Below are 21,662 nucleotides of genomic sequence, written 5' to 3'. Positions count from 1 at the left end.
GTGTATGGGGATTTCACAGTGTATCAGGATCCTGCCAGGTGTGTATGTGTGTTTCACAGTGTATCAGGATCCTGCCTCTTGTGTATGGGGTTTCACAGTGGTTCAGGATCCTGCCAGGTCTGTCTGGGGTTTCACTGTGCATCAGGATCATGCTAGGTGTGTAAGGGGGATTCACAGTGTATCAGGATCCTGCCAGATGTGTATGGGGTTTTCACAGTGGAGCAGGAACCTGCCAGGTGTCTACGGGGATTTCACAGTGTATCAGGATCCTGCCAGGTGTGTATGTGTGTTTCTCAGTATATCAGGAACCTGCCACTTGTGTATGCGGTTTCACAGTGGTTCAGGATCCTGCCAGGTGTGTCTGGGGTTTCACTGTGCATCAGGATCATGCTAGGTGTGTAAGGGGGTTTCACTGTGGATCAGGATCCTGCCAGGTGTGTATGTGGTTTTCACAGTGTATCAGTATCCTGCCAGGTGTGTATGGGGGTTTCACAGTTTATCAGGATCCTGCCAGGTGTGTATGTGGTTTTCACAGTTTATCAGGATCCTGCCAGGTGTGTATGGGGGTTTTACAGTTCATCAGGATCCTGCCAGGTGTGTATGGGAGTTTCACAGTTTAGCAGGATCCTGCCTGGTGTGTATGTGGGTTTCAAAGTTTATCAGGAAACCGCCAGATGTGAATGGGGTTTTCACAGTGCATCAGGATCCTGCCAGATGTGTATGGGGTTTTCACAGTGCATCATGATCCTTCCAGATGTGTATGGGGGTTTCACAGTGTATCAGGATCCTGCATCGTGTGTATGTGGGTTTCACAGTTTATCAGGATCCTGCCTGGTGTGTTTGGGGTTTCACAGTGGATCAGGATCCTGCCACGTGTGTATGGCGTTTTCACAGTGTATCAGGATCCTGCATCGTGTGTATGGGGTTTCACAGTTTATCAGGATCCTGCGATGTGTATATGTGGGTTTCACAGTTTATCAACATCCTGCCAGGTGTGTATGGGGGTTTCACATTTCATCAGGATCCTGCCAGGTCTGTCTGGGGGTTTCACAGATTATCAGGATCCTGCCTGGTGTGTCTGTGGGTTTCACAGTTCATCAGGATCCTGCCAGGTGTGTATGTGGGTTTCACAGTATATCATGATCCTGCCTGGTGTGTATGGGGTTTTCACAGTGCATCAGGATCCTGCCAGATGTGCATGGGTATTCACAGTGCATCAGGATCCTTCCAGATGTGTATGGGGGTTTCACAGTGTATCAGGATCCTGCATCGTGTGAATGGGGTGTCACAGTTTATCAGGATCCTGCCAGGTGTGTATGTGGGTTTCACAGTTCATCAGGATCCTGCCAGGTGTGTATGTGGGTTTCACAGTTTATCAGGATCCTGCCAGGTGTGTATGGGGTTTTCACAGTGTATCAGCATCCTGCCAGGTGTGTATGGGGTTTTCACAGTGTATCAGGACCCTGCCAGGTGTGTACGGGGTTGTTCACAGTGTATCATGATCCTGCCAGATGTGTATGGGGATTTCACAGTGTATCAGGATCCTGCCAGGTGTGTATGTGTGTTTCACAGTGTATCAGGATCCTGCCTCTTGTGTATGGGGTTTCACAGTGGTTCAGGATCCTGCCAGGTCTGTCTGGGGTTTCACTGTGCATCAGGATCATGCTAGGTGTGTAAGGGGGATTCACAGTGTATCAGGATCCTGCCAGATGTGTATGGGGTTTTCACAGTGGAGCAGGAACCTGCCAGGTGTCTACGGGGATTTCACAGTGTATCAGGATCCTGCCAGGTGTGTATGTGTGTTTCTCAGTATATCAGGAACCTGCCACTTGTGTATGCGGTTTCACAGTGGTTCAGGATCCTGCCAGGTGTGTCTGGGGTTTCACTGTGCATCAGGATCATGCTAGGTGTGTAAGGGGGTTTCACTGTGGATCAGGATCCTGCCAGGTGTGTATGTGGGTTTCACAGTGTATCAGGCTCCTGCCAGGTGTGTATGTGGGTTTCACAGTTTATCAGGATCCTGCCTGGTGTGTATGGGGTTTCACAGTGGATCAGGATCCTGCCACGTGTGTATGGCGTTTTCACAGTGTATCAGGATCCTGCCAGGTTTGTCTGGGGGTTTCACAGTTTATCAGGATCCTGCCAGGTGTGTATGTGGGTTTCACAGTTTATCAGGATCCTGCCAGGTGTGTATTGGGGTTTCACAGTTCATCAGGATCCTGCCAGGTGTGTATGGGGGTTTCACAGTTTATCAGGATCCTGCCAGGTGTGTATGTGGGTTTCAAAGTTTATCAGGAAACTGCCAGATTTGAATGGGGTTTTCACAGTGTATCAGGATCCTGCCAGATGTGTATGGGGTTTTCACAGTGCATCATGATCCTTCCAGATGTGTATGGGGGTTTCACAGTGTATCAGGATCCTGCATTGTGTATGTGGGTTTCACAGTTTATCAGGATCCTGCCTGGTGTGTATGGGGTTTCACAGTGGATCAGGATGCTGCCTGGTGTGTTTGGGGTTTCACAGTGGATCAGGATCCTGCCACGTGTGTATGGGGTTTCACAGTGTATCAGGATCCTGCATCGTGTGTATAGGGTTTCGCATTTTATCAGGATCCTGCCAGGTGTGTATGTGGGTTTCACAGTTGATCAGGATCCTGCCAGGTGTGTATGGGTTTTCACAGTGCATCAGGATCCTTCCAGATGTGTATGGGGGGTTTCACAGTTTATTGAGGATCCTGCCAGGTGTGTATGTGGGTTTCACAGTTTATCAGTATCCTGCCTGGTGTGTATGTGGGTTTCACAGTTGATCAGGATCCTGCCAGATGTGTATGGGTTTTCACAGTGCATCAGGATCCTTCCAGATGTGTATGGGGGGTTTCACAGTTTATCAGGATACTGACAGGTGTGTATGTGGGTTTCAAAGTTTATCAGGAAACTGCCAGATGTGAATGGGGTTTTCACAGTGCATCAGGATCCTTCCAGATGTGTATGGGGGTTTCACAGAATATCAGGATCCAGCATCGTGTGTATGGGGTTTCACAGTTTATCAGGACCCTGCCAGGTGTGTATGTGGGTTTCACAGTTTATCAGGATCCTGCCAGGTGTGTATGGGGTTTTCACAGTGTATCAGCATCCTGCCAGGTGTGTATGGGGATTTCACAGTGGATCAGGAATCTGCCAGGTGTGTACGGGGTTGTTCACAGTGTATCACTATCTTGCCAGGTGTGTATGGGGTTTTCACAGTGTATCAGGATCCTGCCAGATGTGTATGTGGTTTTCACAGTGGATCAGGAACCTGCCAGGTGTCTACGGGGATTTCACAGTTTATCAGGATCCGGCCAGGTGTGTATGTGTGTTTCTCAGTATATCAGGAACCTGCCACTTGTGTATGCGGTTTCACAGTGGTTCAGGATCCTGCCAGGTGTGTCTGGGGTTTCACTGTGCATCAGGATCATGCTAGGTGTGTAAGGGGTTTTCACAGTGGATCAGGATCCTGCCAGGTGTGTATGGGGTTTTCTCAGTGGATCAGGATCCTGCCAGGTGTGAGTGGGGTTTTCACAGTGTATCAGGATCCTGCCAGGTGTGTATGGGGTTTTCACAGTGCATCAGGATACTGCCAGGTGTGTATGGGGTTTTCACAGTGTATCGGGATCCTGCCAGGTGTGCTTGGTGTTTTCACTGTGCATCAGTATCCTGCCAGGTGTGTGTGGGGTTTTCACAGTGTATCAGGATCCTGCCAGGTGGGTATGGGGTTTTCACTGTGCATCGGAATCCTGCCGGGTGAGTATGGGGTTTTCACATTCTCACAGGATCCTGCCAGGTGTGTATGTGGGTTTCACAGTTTATCAGGATCATGTCAGGTGTGAATGGGTGTTTCACAGTGCATCAGGATCCTGCCAGGTGTGTATGTGGGTTTCACAGTTTATCAGGATCCTGCCAGGTGTGTCTGGGGTTTTCACAATTAATCAGGATCCTGCCAGGTGTGTATGGGGGTTTCACAGTTTATCAGGATCCTGCCAGGTGTGTATGTTGGTTTCACAGTTTATCAGTTTCCTGCCAGGTGTGTATGGGGGTTTCACAGTATGTCAGGATCCTGCCAGGTGTGTCTGGGGGTTTCACAGTTTATCGGGATACTGCCTGGTGTGTCTGGGCGTTTCACATTTTATCAGGATCCTGCCAGGTGTGTATGTGGGTTTCACAGTTTATCAGGATCCTGCCAGATGTGAATGGGGTTTTCACAGTGCATCAGGATCCTGCCAGATGTGTATGGGTTTTTCACAGTGCATCAGGATCCTTCCAGATGTGTCTGGGGGTTTCACAGTGTATCAGGATCCTGCCACGTGTGTATGGGGTTTCACAGTTTATCAGGATCCTGCCAGCTGTATGTGTGGGTTTCACAGTTCATCAGGATCCTGCCTGATGTGTCTGGGGTTTTCACAGTGTGACAGGAACCTGCCAGGTGTGTATGTGAGTTTCACAGTGTATCAGGCTCCTGCCAGGTGTGTATGTGGGTTTCACAGTTTATCAGGATCCTGCCTGGTGTGCATGGGGTTTCACAGTGGATCAGGATCCTGCCACGTGTGTATGGGGTTTTCACAGTGTATCAGGATCCTGCCAGGTGTGTATGGGGGTTTCACAGTTTATCAGGATCCTGCCAGGTGTGTATGTGGGTTTCACAGTTTATCGGGATCCTGCCAGGTGTGTTAGTGGGTCCACAGTTCATCAGGATCCTGTCAGGTGTGTATGGGGGTTTCACAGTTTCTCAGGATCCTGCCTGGTGTGTCTGGAGGTTTCACAGTTCATCAGGTTCCTGCCAGGTGTGTATGTGGGTTTCACAGTTTATCAGGAAACTGCCAGATGTGAATGGGGTTTTCACAGTGCATCAGGATCCTGCCAGATGTGTATGGGGATTTCACAGTGCATCAGGATTCTTCCAGATGTATATGGGGGTTTCACAGTGTATCAGGATCCAGCATCGTGTGTAAGGGGTTTTCACAGTGCATCAGGATCCTGCCAGGTGTGTATGGGGTTTTCACAGTGTATCAGGATCATGTCAGGTGTGTATGGGGTTTTCATAGTGTATCAGGATCCTGCCAGGTGTGTATGTGGGTTTCACAGTTTGTCAGGATCCTGCCTGGTGTGTATGGGGTTTTCACAGTGCATCAGGTTCCTGCCAGGTGTGTATGTGGGTTTCACAGTTCATCAGGATCCTGCCAGGTGTGTTTGGGGGTTTCACAGCTTATCAGGATCCTTCCACATGTGTCTGGGGTTTCACAGTGGTTCAGGACACTGCCAGGTGTGTATGGGGTATTCACTGTGCATCACGATCCTGCCTGGTGTGTATGGGGTTTTCACAGTGTATCAGGGTCCTGCCAGGTGTGTACGGGGTTGTTCACAGTGTATCAGGATCCTGCCATGTGTGTATGGGGTTTTCACAGTGTATCAGGATCCTGCCTGATGTGTATGGGTTTTTCACAGTGGATCAGGAACCTGCCAAGTGTGTATCGGGATTTCACAGTGTATCAGGATCCTGCCAGGTGTGTATGTGGGTTTCACAGTTTATCAGGATCCTGCCAGGTGTGTATGGGGTTTCACAGTGGTTCAGGATACTGCCAGGTGTGTTTGGGGTTTCACTGTGCATCAGTATCCTTCCAGGTATGGACGGGGTTTTCACAGTGTATCAGGATCCTGCCAGGTGTGTACGGGGATTTCACAGTGCATCAGGCTCCTGCCAGGTGTGTATGGGGGTTTCACAGTTTATCAGGATCCTGTCAGGTGTGTAAGGGGGTTTCACAGTTCATCAGGATCCTGCCAGGTGTGTATGGGGGTTTCACAGTTCATCAGGATCCTGCCAGGTGTGTCTGGGGCATTCACAGTTCATCAGGATCCTGCCAGGTGTGTATGTGGGTTTCACATTTTATCAGGAAACTGCCAAATGTGAATGGGGTTTTCACAGTGCATCAGGATCCTGCCAGATCTGTATGGGGTTTTCACAGTGCATCAGGATTCTTCGAGATGTGTATGGGGGTTTCACAGTGTATCAGGATCCTGCATCGTGTGTATGGGGTTTTCACAGTGCATCAGGATCCTGCCAGGTGTGTATGGGGTTTGCACAGTGTATCAGGATCCTGCCAGGTGTGTATGGGGTTTTCACAGTGCATCAGGATTCTGCTGGGTGTGTATGGGGTTTTCACTGTGTATCAGGATCCTGCCAGGTGTGTTTGCGGTTTTCACTGTGCATCAGGATCCTGCCAGGTGTGTACGGGGTTTTCACAGTGTATCAGCATCCTGCCAGGTGTGTATGGGGTTTTTACAGTGTATCAGGATTCTGCCAGGTGTGTACGGGGTTGTTCACAGTGTATCTGGATCCTGCCAGGTGTGTATGGGGTCTCACAGTGTATCAGGATCCTGCCAGATGTGTATGGGGTTTTGACAGTGGATCAGGTACCTGCCAGGTGTGGATGGGGATATCACAGTGTATCAGGATCCTGCCAGGTGTGTATGTGGGTTTCACAGTTTATCAGGATCCTGCCACGTGTGTATGGGGTTTCAAAGTGGTTCAGGATCCTGCCAGGTGTGTTTGGGTTTTCACTGTGCATCAGCATCCTGCTCGGTGTGTATGGGGTTTTCACAGTGTATCAGGATCCTGCCAGGTGTGTTTGGGGTTTTCACTGTGCATCAGGATCCTGCCAGGTGTGTGTGGGGTTTTCACTGTGTATCAGGATCCTGGCAGGTGTGTATGGGGTTTTCACTGTGCATCAGGATCCTGCCAGGTGTGTATGGGTGTTTCACAGTGTATCAGGATCATGCCAGGTGTGTCTGGGGTTTTCACAGTTTATCAGGATCCTGCCAGGTGTGCATGAGGTTTTCACTGATAATCAGGATCCTGCCAGGTGTGTATGTTGGTTTCACAGTTTATCAGTTTCCTGCCAGGTGTGTGTGGGGTTTTCACTGTTTGTCAGGATCCTGCCAGGTGTGTCTGGGGGTTTCACAGTTTATCGGGATCCTGACTGGTGTGTCTGGGGGTTTCACTGTGCATCAGGATCCTGCTAGGTGTGTGAGGGATTTTCACAGTGTATCAGGATCCTGCCAGGTGTGTATGGGGTTTTCACTGTGCATCAGGATCCTGCCAGGTGTGTATGGGGTATTCACTGTGCATCAGGATCCTGCCAGGTGTGTACGGGGTTTTCACAGTGTATCAGCATCCTGCCAGTTGTGTATGGGGTTTTCACAGTGTATCAGGATTCTGCCATGTGTGTACGGGGTTGTTCACAGTGTATCAGGATCCTGCCAGTTGTGTCTGGGGCTTCACAGTATATCAGGATCCTGCCAGATCTGTATGGGGTTTTCACAGTGGATCAGGAACCTGCCAGGTGTGTATGGGGATATCACAGTGTATCAGGATCCTGCCAGATGTGCATGTGGGTTTCACAGTTTATCAGGATCCTGCCACGTGTGTATGGGGTTTCAAAGTGGTTCAGGATCCTGCCAGGTGTGTTTGGGTTTTCACTGTGCATCAGCATCCTGCTCGGTGTGTATGGGGTTTTCACAGTGTATCAGGATCCTGCCAGGTGTGTATGTGGGTTTCACAGTTTATCAGGATCCTGCCAGATGTGAATGGGGTTTCACAGTGGATCAGGATCCTGCCAGGTGTGTCCGGGGTTTTCACAGTGGATCAGGATCCTGCCAGATGTGTATGGAGTTTTCACAGTGGATCAGGATCCTGCCAGGTGTGTATGGGGTTTTCACAGTCGATCAGGATCCTTCCAGGTGTGTCAGGGATTTCACAGTGTATCAGGATCCTGCCAGGTGTGTATGGGGTGCTCACAGTTTATCAATGTCCTGCCAGGCGTGTATGGAGTTTTCACAGTGGATCTGGATCCTGCCAGGTGTGTATGGGGGTTTCACTGTGCATCATGATCCTGCCAGGTGTGCATGGGGTTTCACAGTGGATCAGGTTCCTGCCAGGTGTGTATGGGGTTTCACAGTGTATCAGGATCCTGCCAGATGTGAATGGGGTTTCACTGTGCATCAGGAATCTGCCAGGTGTGTACGGGGATTTCACAGTGCATCAGGCTCCTGCCAGGTGTGTATGGGGGTTTCACAGTATATCAGGATCCTGCCAGGTGTGTATGGATTTTCACAGTATATCAGGATCCTGCCAGGTGTGTATGTGGGTTTCAGTTCATCAGCATCTTGCCAGGTGCGTATGGGGTATATACAGTGGATCAAGATCCTGCCAGGTGTTTATGGTGTTTTCACAGTGTATCAGGACACTGCCAGGTGTGTATGGGGTTTTCACAGTGTATCAGGATCCTGCCAGGTGTGTATGGGGTTTTCACAGTGGATCAGGATCCTGCCAGTTGTGTGTGGGGTTTTCACAGTGTATCAGGATCCTGCCAGGTGCGTATGTGGTTTTCACTGTGCATCAGGATCCTGCCAGGTGTGTATGGGGTTTTCATAGTGGATCAGGATCATGCCAGGTGTGTATGTGGGTTTCACAGTTTATCAAGATCATGCCAGGTATGTATGGGGGTTTCACAGTGTATCAGGATCCTGCCTAGTGTGTATGTGGGTTTCACAGTTTATCAGGATCCTGCCAGGTGTGTCTGGGGTTTTCACAGTTTATCAGGATCCTGCCAGGTGTGTATGGGGTTTTCACAGATAATCAGGATACTGCCAGGTGTGTCTGTTGGTTTCACAGTTTATCAGCTTCCTGCCAGGTGTGTTTGGGGGTTTCACAGTTTATCAGGATCTTGCCAGGTGTGTATGGGGGTTTCACAGTGTATCAGGATCCTGCCAGGTGTGTATGTGTTTTCACAGTTTATTAGGATCCTGCCAGGTGTGTCTGGGGTTTTCACAGTTTATCAGGATCCTGCCAGGTGTGTATGGGGGTTTCACAGTTTATCAGGATCCTGCCAGGTGTGTATGTTGGTTTCACAGTTTATCATTTTCCTGCCAGGTGTGTATGGGGGTTTCACAGTTTTCAGCATCCTGCCAGGTGTGTATGGGGGTTTCACACTTTATTGGGATACTGTCTGCTGTGTCTGGGGGTTTCACAGTTTATAAGGATCCTGCCAGGTGTGTATGTGGGTTTCACAGTTTCTCAGGATCCTGCCAGTTGTGAATAGGGTTTTCACAGTGCGTCAGGATCCTGCCCGATGTGTATGGGGTTTTCACAGTGCATCAGGATCCTTCCAGATGTGCCTGGAGGTTTCACAGTGTATCAGGATCCTGCCACGTGTGTATGGGGTTTCACAGTTTATCAGGTTCCTTCCAGGTGTATATGTGGGTTTCACAGTTTATCAGGATCCTGCCTGCTGTGTCTGGGGATTTCGCAGTTTGTCAGGATCCTGCCAGGTGTGTATGTGGGGTTCAAGTGTATCAGGCTCCTGCCAGGTGTGCATTTGGGTTTCACAGTTTATCAGGATCCTGCCTGGTGTGTATGGGGTTTCACAGTGTATCAGGATCCTGCATCGTGTGTATGGGGTTTTCACAGTGCATCAGGATCCTGCCAGGTGTGAATCGTGTTTTCACAGTGCATCAGGATCCTGCCAGGTGTGTATGTTTTTTTCACAGTGCATCAGGATCCTGCCTGCTGTGTATGGGGTTTTCACAGTGCATCAGGATCCTGCCAGGTGTGTATGTGGGTCTCACAGTTTATCAGGATCCTGCCTGGTGTGTACGGGGTTTCGCAGTGGATCAGGATCCTGCCAGGTGTGTTTGGGGTTTTCACTGTGCATCAGGATCCTGCCAGGTGTGTGTGGGGTTTTCACTGTGTATCAGGATCCTGGCAGGTGTGTATGGGGTTTTCACTGTGCATCAGGATCCTGCCAGGTGTGTATGGGGGTTTCACAGTGTATCAGGATCATGCCAGGTGTGTCTGGGGTTTTCACAGTTTATCAGGATCCTGCCAGGTGTGCATGAGGTTTTCACTGATAATCAGGATCCTGCCAGGTGTGTATGTTGGTTTCACAGTTTATCAGTTTCCTACCAGGTGTGTGTGGGGTTTTCACAGTTTGTCAGGATCCTGCCAGGTGTGTCTGGGGGTTTCACAGTTTATCGGGATCCTGACTGGTGTGTCTGGGGGTTTCACTGTGCATCAGGATCCTGCTAGGTGTGTGTGGGGTTTTCACAGTGTATCAGGATCCTGCCAGGTGTGTATAGGGTTTTCACTGTGCATCAGGATCCTGCCAGGTGTGTATGGGGTATTCACTGAGCATCAGGATCCTGCCAGGTGTGTACGGGGTTTTCACAGTGTATCAGCATCCTGCCAGCTGTGTATGGGGTTTTCACAGTGTATCAGGATTCTGCCATGTGTGTACGGGGTTGTTCACAGTATATCAGGATCCTGCCAGATCTGTATGGGGTTTTCACAGTGGATCAGGAACCTGCCAGGTGTGTATGGGGATATCACAGTGTATCAGGATCCTGCCAGATGTGTATGTGGGTTTCACAGTTTATCAGGATCCTGCCACGTGTGCATGGGGTTTTCAAAGTGGTTCAGGATCCTGCCAAGTGTGTTTGGGTTTTCACTGTGCATCAGCATCCTGCTAGGTGTGTATGGGGTTTTCACAGTATATCAGGATCCTGCCAGGTGTGTATGTGGGTTTCACAGTTTATCAGGATCCTGCCAGATGTGAATGGGGTTTCACAGTGGATCAGGATCCTGCCAGGTGTGTCCGGGGTTTTCACAGTGGATCAGGATTCTGCCAGAAGAGTATGGAGTTTTCACAGTGGATCAGGATCCTGCCAGGTGTGTATGGGGTTTTCACAGTGGATCAGGATCCTTCCAGGTGTGTCAGGGATTTCACAGTGTATCAGGATCCTGCCAGGTGTGTATGGGGTGCTCACAGTTTATCAATGTCCTGCCAGGCGTGTATGGAGTTTTCACAGTGGATCAGGATCCTGCCAGGTGTGTATGGGGGTTTCACTGTGTATCATGATCCTGCCAGGTGTGCATGGGGTTTCACAGTGGATCAGGTTCCTGCCAGGTGTGTATGGGGTTTCACAGTGTATCAGGATCCTGCCAGATGTGAATGGGGTTTCACTGTGCATCAGGAATCTGCCAGGTGTGTACGGGGATTTCACAGTGCATCAGGCTCCTGCCAGGTGTGTATGGGGGTTTCACAGTATATCAGGATCCTGCCAGGTGTGTATGGATTTTCACAGTATATCAGGATCCTGCCAGGTGTGTATGTGGGTTTCAGTTCATCAGCATCCTGCCAGGTGCGTATGGGGTATATACAGTGGATCAGGATCCTGCCAGGTGTTTATGGTGTTTTCACAGTGTATCAGGACACTGCCAGGTGTGTATGGGGTTTTCACAGTGTATCAGGATCCTGCAAAGTGCGTCTGGGGTTTTCACAGTGGATCAGGATCCTGCCAGGTGTGTATGGGGTTTTCACAGTGGATCAGGATCCTGCCAGGTGTGTGCGGGGTTTTCACAGTGTATCAGGATCCTGCCAGGTGCGTATGTGGTTTTCACAGTGCATCAGGATACTGCCAGGTGTGTATGTAGTTTTCACAGTGCATCAGGATCATGCCAGGTGTGTTTGGGGTTTTCACTGTGCATCAGGATCCTGCCAGGTGTGTGTGGGTTTTTCACTGTGTATCAGGATCCTGGCAGGTGTGTATGGGGTTTTCATAGTGTATCAGGATCATGCCAGGTGTGTATGTGGGTTTCACAGTTTATCAAGATCATGCCAGGTGTGTATGGGGGTTTCACAGTGTATCAGGAACCTGCCAGGTGTGTATGTGGGTTTCACAGTTTATCAGGATCCTGCCAGGTGTGTATGGGGTTTTCACAGATAATCAGGATCCTGCCAGGTGTGTCTGTTGGTTTCACAGTTTATCAGCTTCCTGCCAGGTGTGTTTGGGGGTTTCACAGTTTATCAGGATCTTGCCAGGTGTGTATGGGGGTTTCACAGTTTATCAGGATCATGCCAGGTGTGTATGTGGGTTTCACAGTTTATCAAGATCATGCCAGGTGTGTATGGGGGTTTCACAGTGTATCAGGAACCTGCCAGGTGTGTCTGGGGTTTTCACAGTTTATCAGGATCCTGCCAGGTGTGTATGGGGTTTTCACAGATAATCAGGATCCTGCCAGGTGTGTCTGTTGGTTTCACAGTTTATCAGCTTCCTGCCAGGTGTGTATGGGGGTTTCACAGTTTATCAGGATCTTGCCAGGTGTGTATGGGGGTTTCACAGTTTATCAGGATCATGCCAGGTTTTTATGTGGTTTTCACAGTTTATCAGGATCCTGCCAGGTGTGTATGGGGGTTTTACAGTTCATCAGGATCCTGCCAGGTGTGTATGGGAGTTTCACAGTTTAGCAGGATCCTGCCTGGTGTGTATGTGGGTTTCAAAGTTTATCAGGAAACCGCCAGATGTGAATGGGGTTTTCACAGTGCATCAGGATCCTGCCAGATGTGTATGGGGTTTTCACAGTGCATCATGATCCTTCCAGATGTGTATGGGGGTTTCACAGTGTATCAGGATCCTGCATCGTGTGTATGTGGGTTTCACAGTTTATCAGGATCCTGCCTGGTGTGTTTGGGGTTTCACAGTGGATCAGGATTCTGCCACGTGTGTATGGCGTTTTCACAGTGTATCAGGATCCTGCATCGTGTGTATGGGGTTTCACAGTTTATCAGGATCCTGCGATGTGTATATGTGGGTTTCACAGTTTATCAACATCCTGCCAGGTGTGTATGGGGGTTTCACATTTCATCAGGATCCTGCCAGGTCTGTCTGGGGGTTTCACAGATTATCAGGATCCTGCCTGGTGTGTCTGGGGGTTTCACAGTTAATCAGGATCCTGCCAGGTGTGTATGTGGGTTTCACAGTATATCATGATCCTGCCTGGTGTGTATGGGGTTTTCACAGTGCATCAGGATCCTGCCAGATGTGCATGGGTATTCACAGTGCATCAGGATCCTTCCAGATGTGTATGGGGGTTTCACAGTGTATCAGGATCCTGCATCGTGTGAATGGGGTGTCACAGTTTATCAGGATCCTGCCAGGTGTGTATGTGGGTTTCACAGTTCATCAGGATCCTGCCAGGTGTGTATGTGGGTTTCACAGTTTATCAGGATCCTGCCAGGTGTGTATGGGGTTTTCACAGTGTATCAGCATCCTGCCAGGTGTGTATGGGGTTTTCACAGTGTATCAGGACCCTGCCAGGTGTGTACGGGGTTGTTCACAGTGTATCATGATCCTGCCAGATGTGTATGGGGATTTCACAGTGTATCAGGATCCTGCCAGGTGTGTATGTGTGTTTCACAGTGTATCAGGATCCTGCCACTTGTGTATAGGGTTTCACAGTGGTTCAGGATCCTGCCAGGTCTGTCTGGGGTTTCACTGTGCATCAGGATCATGCTAGGTGTGTAAGGGGGATTCACAGTGTATCAGGATCCTGCCAGATGTGTATGGGGTTTTCACAGTGGAGCAGGAACCTGCCAGGTGTCTACGGGGATTTCACAGTGTATCAGGATCCTGCCAGGTGTGTATGTGTGTTTCTCAGTATATCAGGAACCTGCCACTTGTGTATGCGGTTTCACAGTGGTTCAGGATCCTGCCAGGTGTGTCTGGGGTTTCACTGTGCATCAGGATCATGCTAGGTGTGTAAGGGGGTTTCACTGTGGATCAGGATCCTGCCAGGTGTGTATGTGGGTTTCACAGTGTATCAGGCTCCTGCCAGGTGTGTATGTGGGTTTCACAGTTTATCAGGATCCTGCCTGGTGTGTATGGGGTTTCACAGTGGATCAGGATCCTGCCACGTGTGTATGGCGTTTTCACAGTGTATCAGGATCCTGCCAGGTTTGTCTGGGGGTTTCACAGTTTATCAGGATCCTGCCAGGTGTGTATGTGGGTTTCACAGTTTATCAGGATCCTGCCAGGTGTGTATTGGGGTTTCACAGTTCATCAGGATCCTGCCAGGTGTGTATGGGGGTTTCACAGTTTATCAGGATCCTGCCAGGTGTGTATGTGGGTTTCAAAGTTTATCAGGAAACTGCCAGATTTGAATGGGGTTTTCACAGTGTATCAGGATCCTGCCAGATGTGTATTGTGTTTTCACAGTGCATCATGATCCTTCCAGATGTGTATGGGGGTTTCACAGTGTATCAGGATCCTGCATTGTGTATGTGGGTTTCACAGTTTATCAGGATCCTGCCTGGTGTGTATGGGGTTTCACAGTGGATCAGGATGCTGCCTGGTGTGTTTGGGGTTTCACAGTGGATCAGGATCCTGCCACGTGTGTATGGGGTTTCACAGTGTATCAGGATCCTGCATCGTGTGTATAGGGTTTCGCATTTTATCAGGATCCTGCCAGGTGTGTATGTGGGTTTCACAGTTGATCAGGATCCTGCCAGGTGTGTATGGGTTTTCACAGTGCATCAGGATCCTTCCAGATGTGTATGGGGGGTTTCACAGTTTATTGAGGATCCTGCCAGGTGTGTATGTGGGTTTCACAGTTTATCAGTATCCTGCCTGGTGTGTATGTGGGTTTCACAGTTGATCAGGATCCTGCCAGATGTGTATGGGTTTTCACAGTGCATCAGGATCCTTCCAGATGTGTATGGGGGGTTTCACAGTTTATCAGGATACTGACAGGTGTGTATGTGGGTTTCAAAGTTTATCAGGAAACTGCCAGATGTGAATGGGGTTTTCACAGTGCATCAGGATCCTTCCAGATGTGTATGGGGGTTTCACAGAATATCAGGATCCAGCATCGTGTGTATGGGGTTTCACAGTTTATCAGGACCCTGCCAGGTGTGTATGTGGGTTTCACAGTTTATCAGGATCCTGCCAGGTGTGTATGGGGTTTTCACAGTGTATCAGCATCCTGCCAGGTGTGTATGGGGATTTCACAGTGGATCAGGAATCTGCCAGGTGTGTACGGGGTTGTTCACAGTGTATCACTATCTTGCCAGGTGTGTGTGGGGTTTTCACAGTGTATCAGGATCCTGCCAGATGTGTATGTGGTTTTCACAGTGGATCAGGAACCTGCCAGGTGTCTACGGGGATTTCACAGTTTATCAGGATCCGGCCAGGTGTGTATGTGTGTTTCTCAGTATATCAGGAACCTGCCACTTGTGTATGCGGTTTCACAGTGGTTCAGGATCCTGCCAGGTGTGTCTGGGGTTTCACTGTGCATCAGGATCATGCTAGGTGTGTAAGGGGTTTTCACAGTGGATCAGGATCCTGCCAGGTGTGTATGGGGTTTTCTCAGTGGATCAGGATCCTGCCAGGTGTGAGTGGGGTTTTCACAGTGTATCAGGATCCTGCCAGGTGTGTATGGGGTTTTCACAGTGCATCAGGATACTGCCAGGTGTGTATGGGGTTTTCACAGTGTGTCGGGATCCTGCCAGGTGTGCTTGGTGTTTTCACTGTGCATCAGTATCCTGCCAGGTGTGTGTGGGGTTTTCACAGTGTATCAGGATCCTGCCAGGTGTGTATGGGGTTTTCACTGTGCATCGGAATCCTGCCGGGTGTGTATGGGGTTTTCACATTCTCACAGGATCCTGCCAGGTGTGTATGTGGGTTTCACAGTTTATCAGGATCATGTCAGGTGTGAATGGGTGTTTCACAGTGCATCAGGATCCTGCCAGGTGTGTATGTGGGTTTCACAGTTTATCAGGATCCTGCCAGGTGTGTCTGGGGTTTTCACAATTAATCAGGATCCTGCCAGGTGTGTATGGGGGTTTCACAGTTTATCAGGATCCTGCCAGGTGTGTATGTTGGTTTCACAGTTTATCAGTTTCCTGCCAGGTGTGTATGGGGGTTTCACAGTATGTCAGGATCCTGCCAGGTGTGTCTGGGGGTTTCACAGTTTATCGGGATACTGCCTGGTGTGTCTGGGCGTTTCACATTTTATCAGGATCCTGCCAGGTGTGTATGTGGGTTTCACAGTTTATCAGGATCCTGCCAGATGTGAATGGGGTTTTCACAGTGCATCAGGATCCTGCCAGATGTGTATGGGTTTTTCACAGTGCATCAGGATCCTTCCAGATGTGTCTGGGGGTTTCACAGTGTATCAGGATCCTGCCACGTGTGTATGGGGTTTCACAGTTTATCAGGATCCTGCCAGCTGTATGTGTGGGTTTCACAGTTCATCAGGATCCTGCCTGATGTGTCTGGGGTTTTCACAGTGTGACAGGAACCTGCCAGGTGTGTATGTGAGTTTCACAGTGTATCAGGCTCCTGCCAGGTGTGTATGTGGGTTTCACAGTTTATCAGGATCCTGCCTGGTGTGCATGGGGTTTCACAGTGGATCAGGATCCTGCCACGTGTGTATGGGGTTTTCACAGTGTATCAGGATCCTGCCAGGTGTGTATGGGGGTTTCACAGTTTATCAGGATCCTGCCAGGTGTGTATGTGGGTTTCACAGTTTATCGGGATCCTGCCAGGTGTGTTAGTGGGTCCACAGTTCATCAGGATCCTGTCAGGTGTGTATGGGGGTTTCACAGTTTCTCAGGATCCTGCCTGGTGTGCCTGGAGGTTTCACAGTTCATCAGGTTCCTGCCAGGTGTGTATGTGGGTTTCACAGTTTATCAGGAAACTGCCAGATGTGAATGGGGTTTTCACAGTGCATCAGGATCCTGCCAGATGTGTATGGGGATTTCACAGTGCATCAGGATTCTTCCAGATGTATATGGGGGTTTCACAGTGTATCAGGATCCTGCATCGTGTGTAAGGGGTTTTCACAGTGCATCAGGATCCTGCCAGGTGTGTATGGGGTTTTCACAGTGTATCAGGATCCTGTCAGGTGTGTATGGGGTTTTCATAGTGTATCAGGATCCTGCCAGGTGTGTATGTGGGTTTCACAGTTTGTCAGGATCCTGCCTGGTGTGTATGGGGTTTTCACAGTGCATCAGGTTCCTGCCAGGTGTGTATGTGGGTTTCACAGTTCATCAGGATCCTGCCAGGTGTGTTTGGGGGTTTCACAGCTTATCAGGATCCTTCCACATGTGTCTGGGGTTTCACAGTGGTTCAGGACACTGCCAGGTGTGTATGGGGTATTCACTGTGCATCAGGATCCTGCCTGGTGTGTATGGGGTTTTCACAGTGTATCAGGATCCTGCCAGGTGTGTACGGGGTTGTTCACAGTGTATCAGGATCCTGCCATGTGTGTATGGGGTTTTCACAGTGTATCAGGATCCTGCCTGATGTGTATGGGTTTTTCACAGTGGATCAGGAACCTGCCAAGTGTGTATCGGGATTTCACAGTGTATCAGGATCCTGCCAGGTGTGTATGTGGGTTTCACAGTTTATCAGGATCCTGCCAGGTGTGTATGGGGTTTCACAGTGGTTCAGGATACCGCCAGGTGTGTTTGGGGTTTCACTGTGCATCAGTATCCTTCCAGGTATGGACGGGGTTTTCACAGTGTATCGGGATCCTGCCAGGTGTGTACGGGGATTTCACAGTGCATCAGGCTCCTGCCAGGTGTGTATGGGGGTTTCACAGTTTATCAGGATCCTGTCAGGTGTGTAAGGGGGTTTCACAGTTCATCAGGATCCTGCCAGGTGTGTATGGGGGTTTCACAGTTCATCAGGATCCTGCCAGGTGTGTCTGGGGCATTCACAGTTCATCAGGATCCTGCCAGGTGTGTATGTGGGTTTCACATTTTATCAGGAAACTGCCAAATGTGAATGGGGTTTTCACAGTGCATCAGGATCCTGCCAGATCTGTATGGGGTTTTCACAGTGCATCAGGATTCTTCGAGATGTGTTTGGGGGTTTCACAGTGTATCAGGATCCTGCATCGTGTGTATGGGGTTTTCACAGTGCATCAGGATCCTGCCAGGTGTGTATGGGGTTTGCACAGTGTATCAGGATCCTGCCAGGTGTGTATGGGGTTTTCACAGTGCATCAGGATTCTGCTGGGTGTGTATGGGGTTTTCACTGTGTATCAGGATCCTGCCAGGTGTGTTTGCGGTTTTCACTGTGCATCAGGATCCTGCCAGGTGTTTGTGGGGTTTTCACTGTGTATCAGGATCCTGCCAGGTGAGTATGTGGTTTTCACTGTGCATCAGGATGCTGCCAGGTGTGTATGGGGTTTTCACAGTGTATCAGGATCCTGCCAGGTGTGTATGTAGGTTTCACAGTTTATCAGGATCATGCCAGGTGTGTATGGGGGTTTCACAGTGTATCAGGATCCTGCCAGGTGTGTATGTGGTTTCAAATTTTATCAGGATCCGGCCAGGTGTGTCTGGGGTTTTCACAATTTATCAGGATCCTGCCAGGTGTGTATGGGGTTTTCACAGTTAATCAGGATCATGCCAGGTGTGTATGGGGGTTTCACAGTTTATCAGGATCCTGCCAGGTGTGTATGTGGGTTTCACAGTTTATCAGGATCCTGCCACATGTGTATGGGGTTTCACAGTGGTTCAGGATCCTGCCAGGTGTGTTTGGGGAATTCACTGTGCATCAGGATCCTGCCAGGTGTGTACGGGGTTTTCACAGTGTATCAGCATCCTGCCAGGTGTGTATGGGGTTTTTACAGTGTTTCAGGATTCTGCCAGGTGTGTACGGGGTTGTTCACAGTGTATCTGGATCCTGCCAGGTGTGTATGGGGTCTCACAGTGTATCAGGATCCTGCCAGATGTGTATGGGGTTTTGACAGTGGATCAGGTACCTGCCAGGTGTGGATGGGGATATCACAGTGTATCAGGATCCTGCCAGGTGTGTATGTGGGTTTCACAGTTTATCAGGATCCTGCCACGTGTGTATGGGGTTTCAAAGTGGTTCAGGATCCTGCCAGGTGTGTTTGGGTTTTCACTGTGCATCAGCATCCTGCTCGGTGTGTATGGGGTTTTCACAGTGTATCAGGATCCTGCCAGGTGTGTTTGGGGTTTTCACTGTGCATCAGGATCCTGCCAGGTGTGTGTGGGGTTTTCACTGTGTATCAGGATCCTGGCAGGTGTGTATGGGGTTTTCACTGTGCATCAGGATCCTGCCAGGTGTGTATGGGGGTTTCACAGTGTATCAGGATCATGCCAGGTGTGTCTGGGGTTTTCACAGTTTATCAGGATCCTGCCAGGTGTGCATGAGGTTTTCACTGATAATCAGGATCCTGCCAGGTGTGTATGTTGGTTTCACAGTTTATCAGTTTCCTGCCAGGTGTGTGTGGGGTTTTCACAGTTTGTCAGGATCCTGCCAGGTCTGTCTGGGGGTTTCACAGTTTATCGGGATCCTGACTGGTGTGTCTGGGGGTTTCACTGTGCATCAGGATCCTGCTAGGTGTGTGTGGGGTTTTCACAGTGTATCAGGATCCTGCCAGGTGTGTATGGGGTTTTCACTGTGCATCAGGATCCTGCCAGGTGTGTATGGGGTATTCACTGTGCATCAGGATCCTGCCAGGTGTGTACGGGGTTTTCACAGTGTATCAGCATCCTGCCAGTTGTGTATGGGGTTATCACAGTGTATCAGGATTCTGCCATGTGTGTACGGGGTTGTTCACAGTGTATCAGGATCCTGCCAGTTGTGTATGGGGCTTCACAGTATATCAGGATCCTGCCAGATCTGTATGGGGTTTTCACAGTGGATCAGGAACCTGCCAGGTGTGTATGGGGATATCACAGTGTATCAGGATCCTGCCAGATGTGCATGTGGGTTTCACAGTTTATCAGGATCCTGCCACGAGAGTATGGGGTTTCAAAGTGGTTCAGGATCCTGCCAGGTGTGTTTGGGTTTTCACTGTGCATCAGCATCCTGCTCGGTGTGTATGGGGTTTTCACAGTGTATCAGGATCCTGCCAGGTGTGTATGTGGGTTTCACAGTTTATCAGGATCCTGCCAGATGTGAATGGGGTTTCACAGTGGATCAGGATCCTGCCAGGTGTGTCCGGGGTTTTCACAGTGGATCAGGATCCTGCCAGATGTGTATGGAGTTTTCACAGTGGATCAGGATCCTGCCAGGTGTGTATGGGGTTTTCACAGTCGATCAGGATCCTTCCAGGTGTGTCAGGGATTTCACAGTGTATCAGGATCCTGCCAGGTGTGTATGGGGTGCTCACAGTTTATCAATGTCCTGCCAGGCGTGTATGGAGTTTTCACAGTGGATCTGGATCCTGCCAGGTGTGTATGGGGGTTTCACTGTGCATCATGATCCTGCCAGGTGTGCATGGGGTTTCACAGTGGATCAGGTTCCTGCCAGGTGTGTATGGGGTTTCACAGTGTATCAGGATCCTGCCAGATGTGAATGGGGATTCACTGTGCATCAGGAATCTGCCAGGTGTGTACGGGGATTTCACAGTGCATCAGGCTCCTGCCAGGTGTGTATGGGGGTTTCACAGTATATCAGGATCCTGCCAGGTGTGTATGGATTTTCACAGTATATCAGGATCCTGCCAGGTGTGTATGTGGGTTTCAGTTCATCAGCATCTTGCCAGGTGCGTATGGGGTATATACAGTGGATCAAGATCCTGCCAGGTGTTTATGGTGTTTTCACAGTGTATCAGGACACTGCCAGGTGTGTATGGGGTTTTCACAGTGTATCAGGATCCTGCCAAGTGCGTCTGGGGTTGTCACAGTGGATCAGGATCCTGCCAGGTGTGTATGGGGTTTTCACAGTGGATCAGGATCCTGCCAGTTGTGTGTGGGGTTTTCACAGTGTATCAGGATCCTGCCAGGTGCGTATGTGGTTTTCACAGTGCATCAGGATACTGCCAGGTGTGTATGTAGTTTTCACAGTGCATCAGGATCATGCCAGGTGTGTTTGGGGTTTTCACTGTGCATCAGGATCCTGCCAGGTGTGTGTGGGTTTTTCACTGTGTATCAGGATCCTGGCAGGTGTGTATGGGGTTTTCACTGTGCATCAGGATCCTGCCAGGTGTGTATGGGGTTTTCATAGTGGATCAGGATCATGCCAGGTGTGTATGTGGGTTTCACAGTTTATCAAGATCATGCCAGGTGTGTATGGGGGTTTCACAGTGTATCAGGATCCTGCCTAGTGTGTATGTGGGTTTCACAGTTTATCAGGATCCTGCCAGGTGTGTATGGCGTTTTCACAGTTTATCAGGATCCTGCCAGGTGTGTATGGGGTTTTCACAGATAATCAGGATCCTGCCAGGTGTGTCTGTTGGTTTCACAGTTTATCAGCTTCCTGCCAGGTGTGTTTGGGGGTTTCACAGTTTATCAGGATCTTGCCAGGTGTGTATGGGGGTTTCACAGTGTATCAGGATCCTGCCAGGTGTGTATGTGTTTTCACAGTTTATTAGGATCCTGCCAGGTGTGTCTGGGGTTTTCACAGTTTATCAGGATCCTGCCAGGTGTGTATGGGGGTTTCACAGTTTATCAGGATCCTGCCAGGTGTGTATGTTGGTTTCACAGTTTATCATTTTCCTGCCAGGTGTGTATGGGGGTTTCACAGTTTTCAGCATCCTGCCAGGTGTGTATGGGGGTTTCACACTTTATTGGGATACTGCCTGTTGTGTCTGGGGGTTTCACAGTTTATAAGGATCCTGCCAGGTGTGTATGTGGGTTTCACAGTTTCTCAGGATCCTGCCAGTTGTGAATAGGGTTTTCACAGTGCGTCAGGATCCTGCCCGATGTGTATGGGGTTTTCACAGTGCATCAGGATCCTTCCAGATGTGCCTGGAGGTTTCACAGTGTATCAGGATCCTGCCACGTGTGTATGGGGTTTCACAGTTTATCAGGT

Source organism: Heterodontus francisci, unplaced genomic scaffold (genome assembly GCF_036365525.1).
Source record: "Heterodontus francisci isolate sHetFra1 unplaced genomic scaffold, sHetFra1.hap1 HAP1_SCAFFOLD_257, whole genome shotgun sequence".
NCBI lineage: Eukaryota > Metazoa > Chordata > Chondrichthyes > Heterodontiformes > Heterodontidae > Heterodontus > Heterodontus francisci.
Note: the sequence above shows the minus strand (reverse complement) of the source record.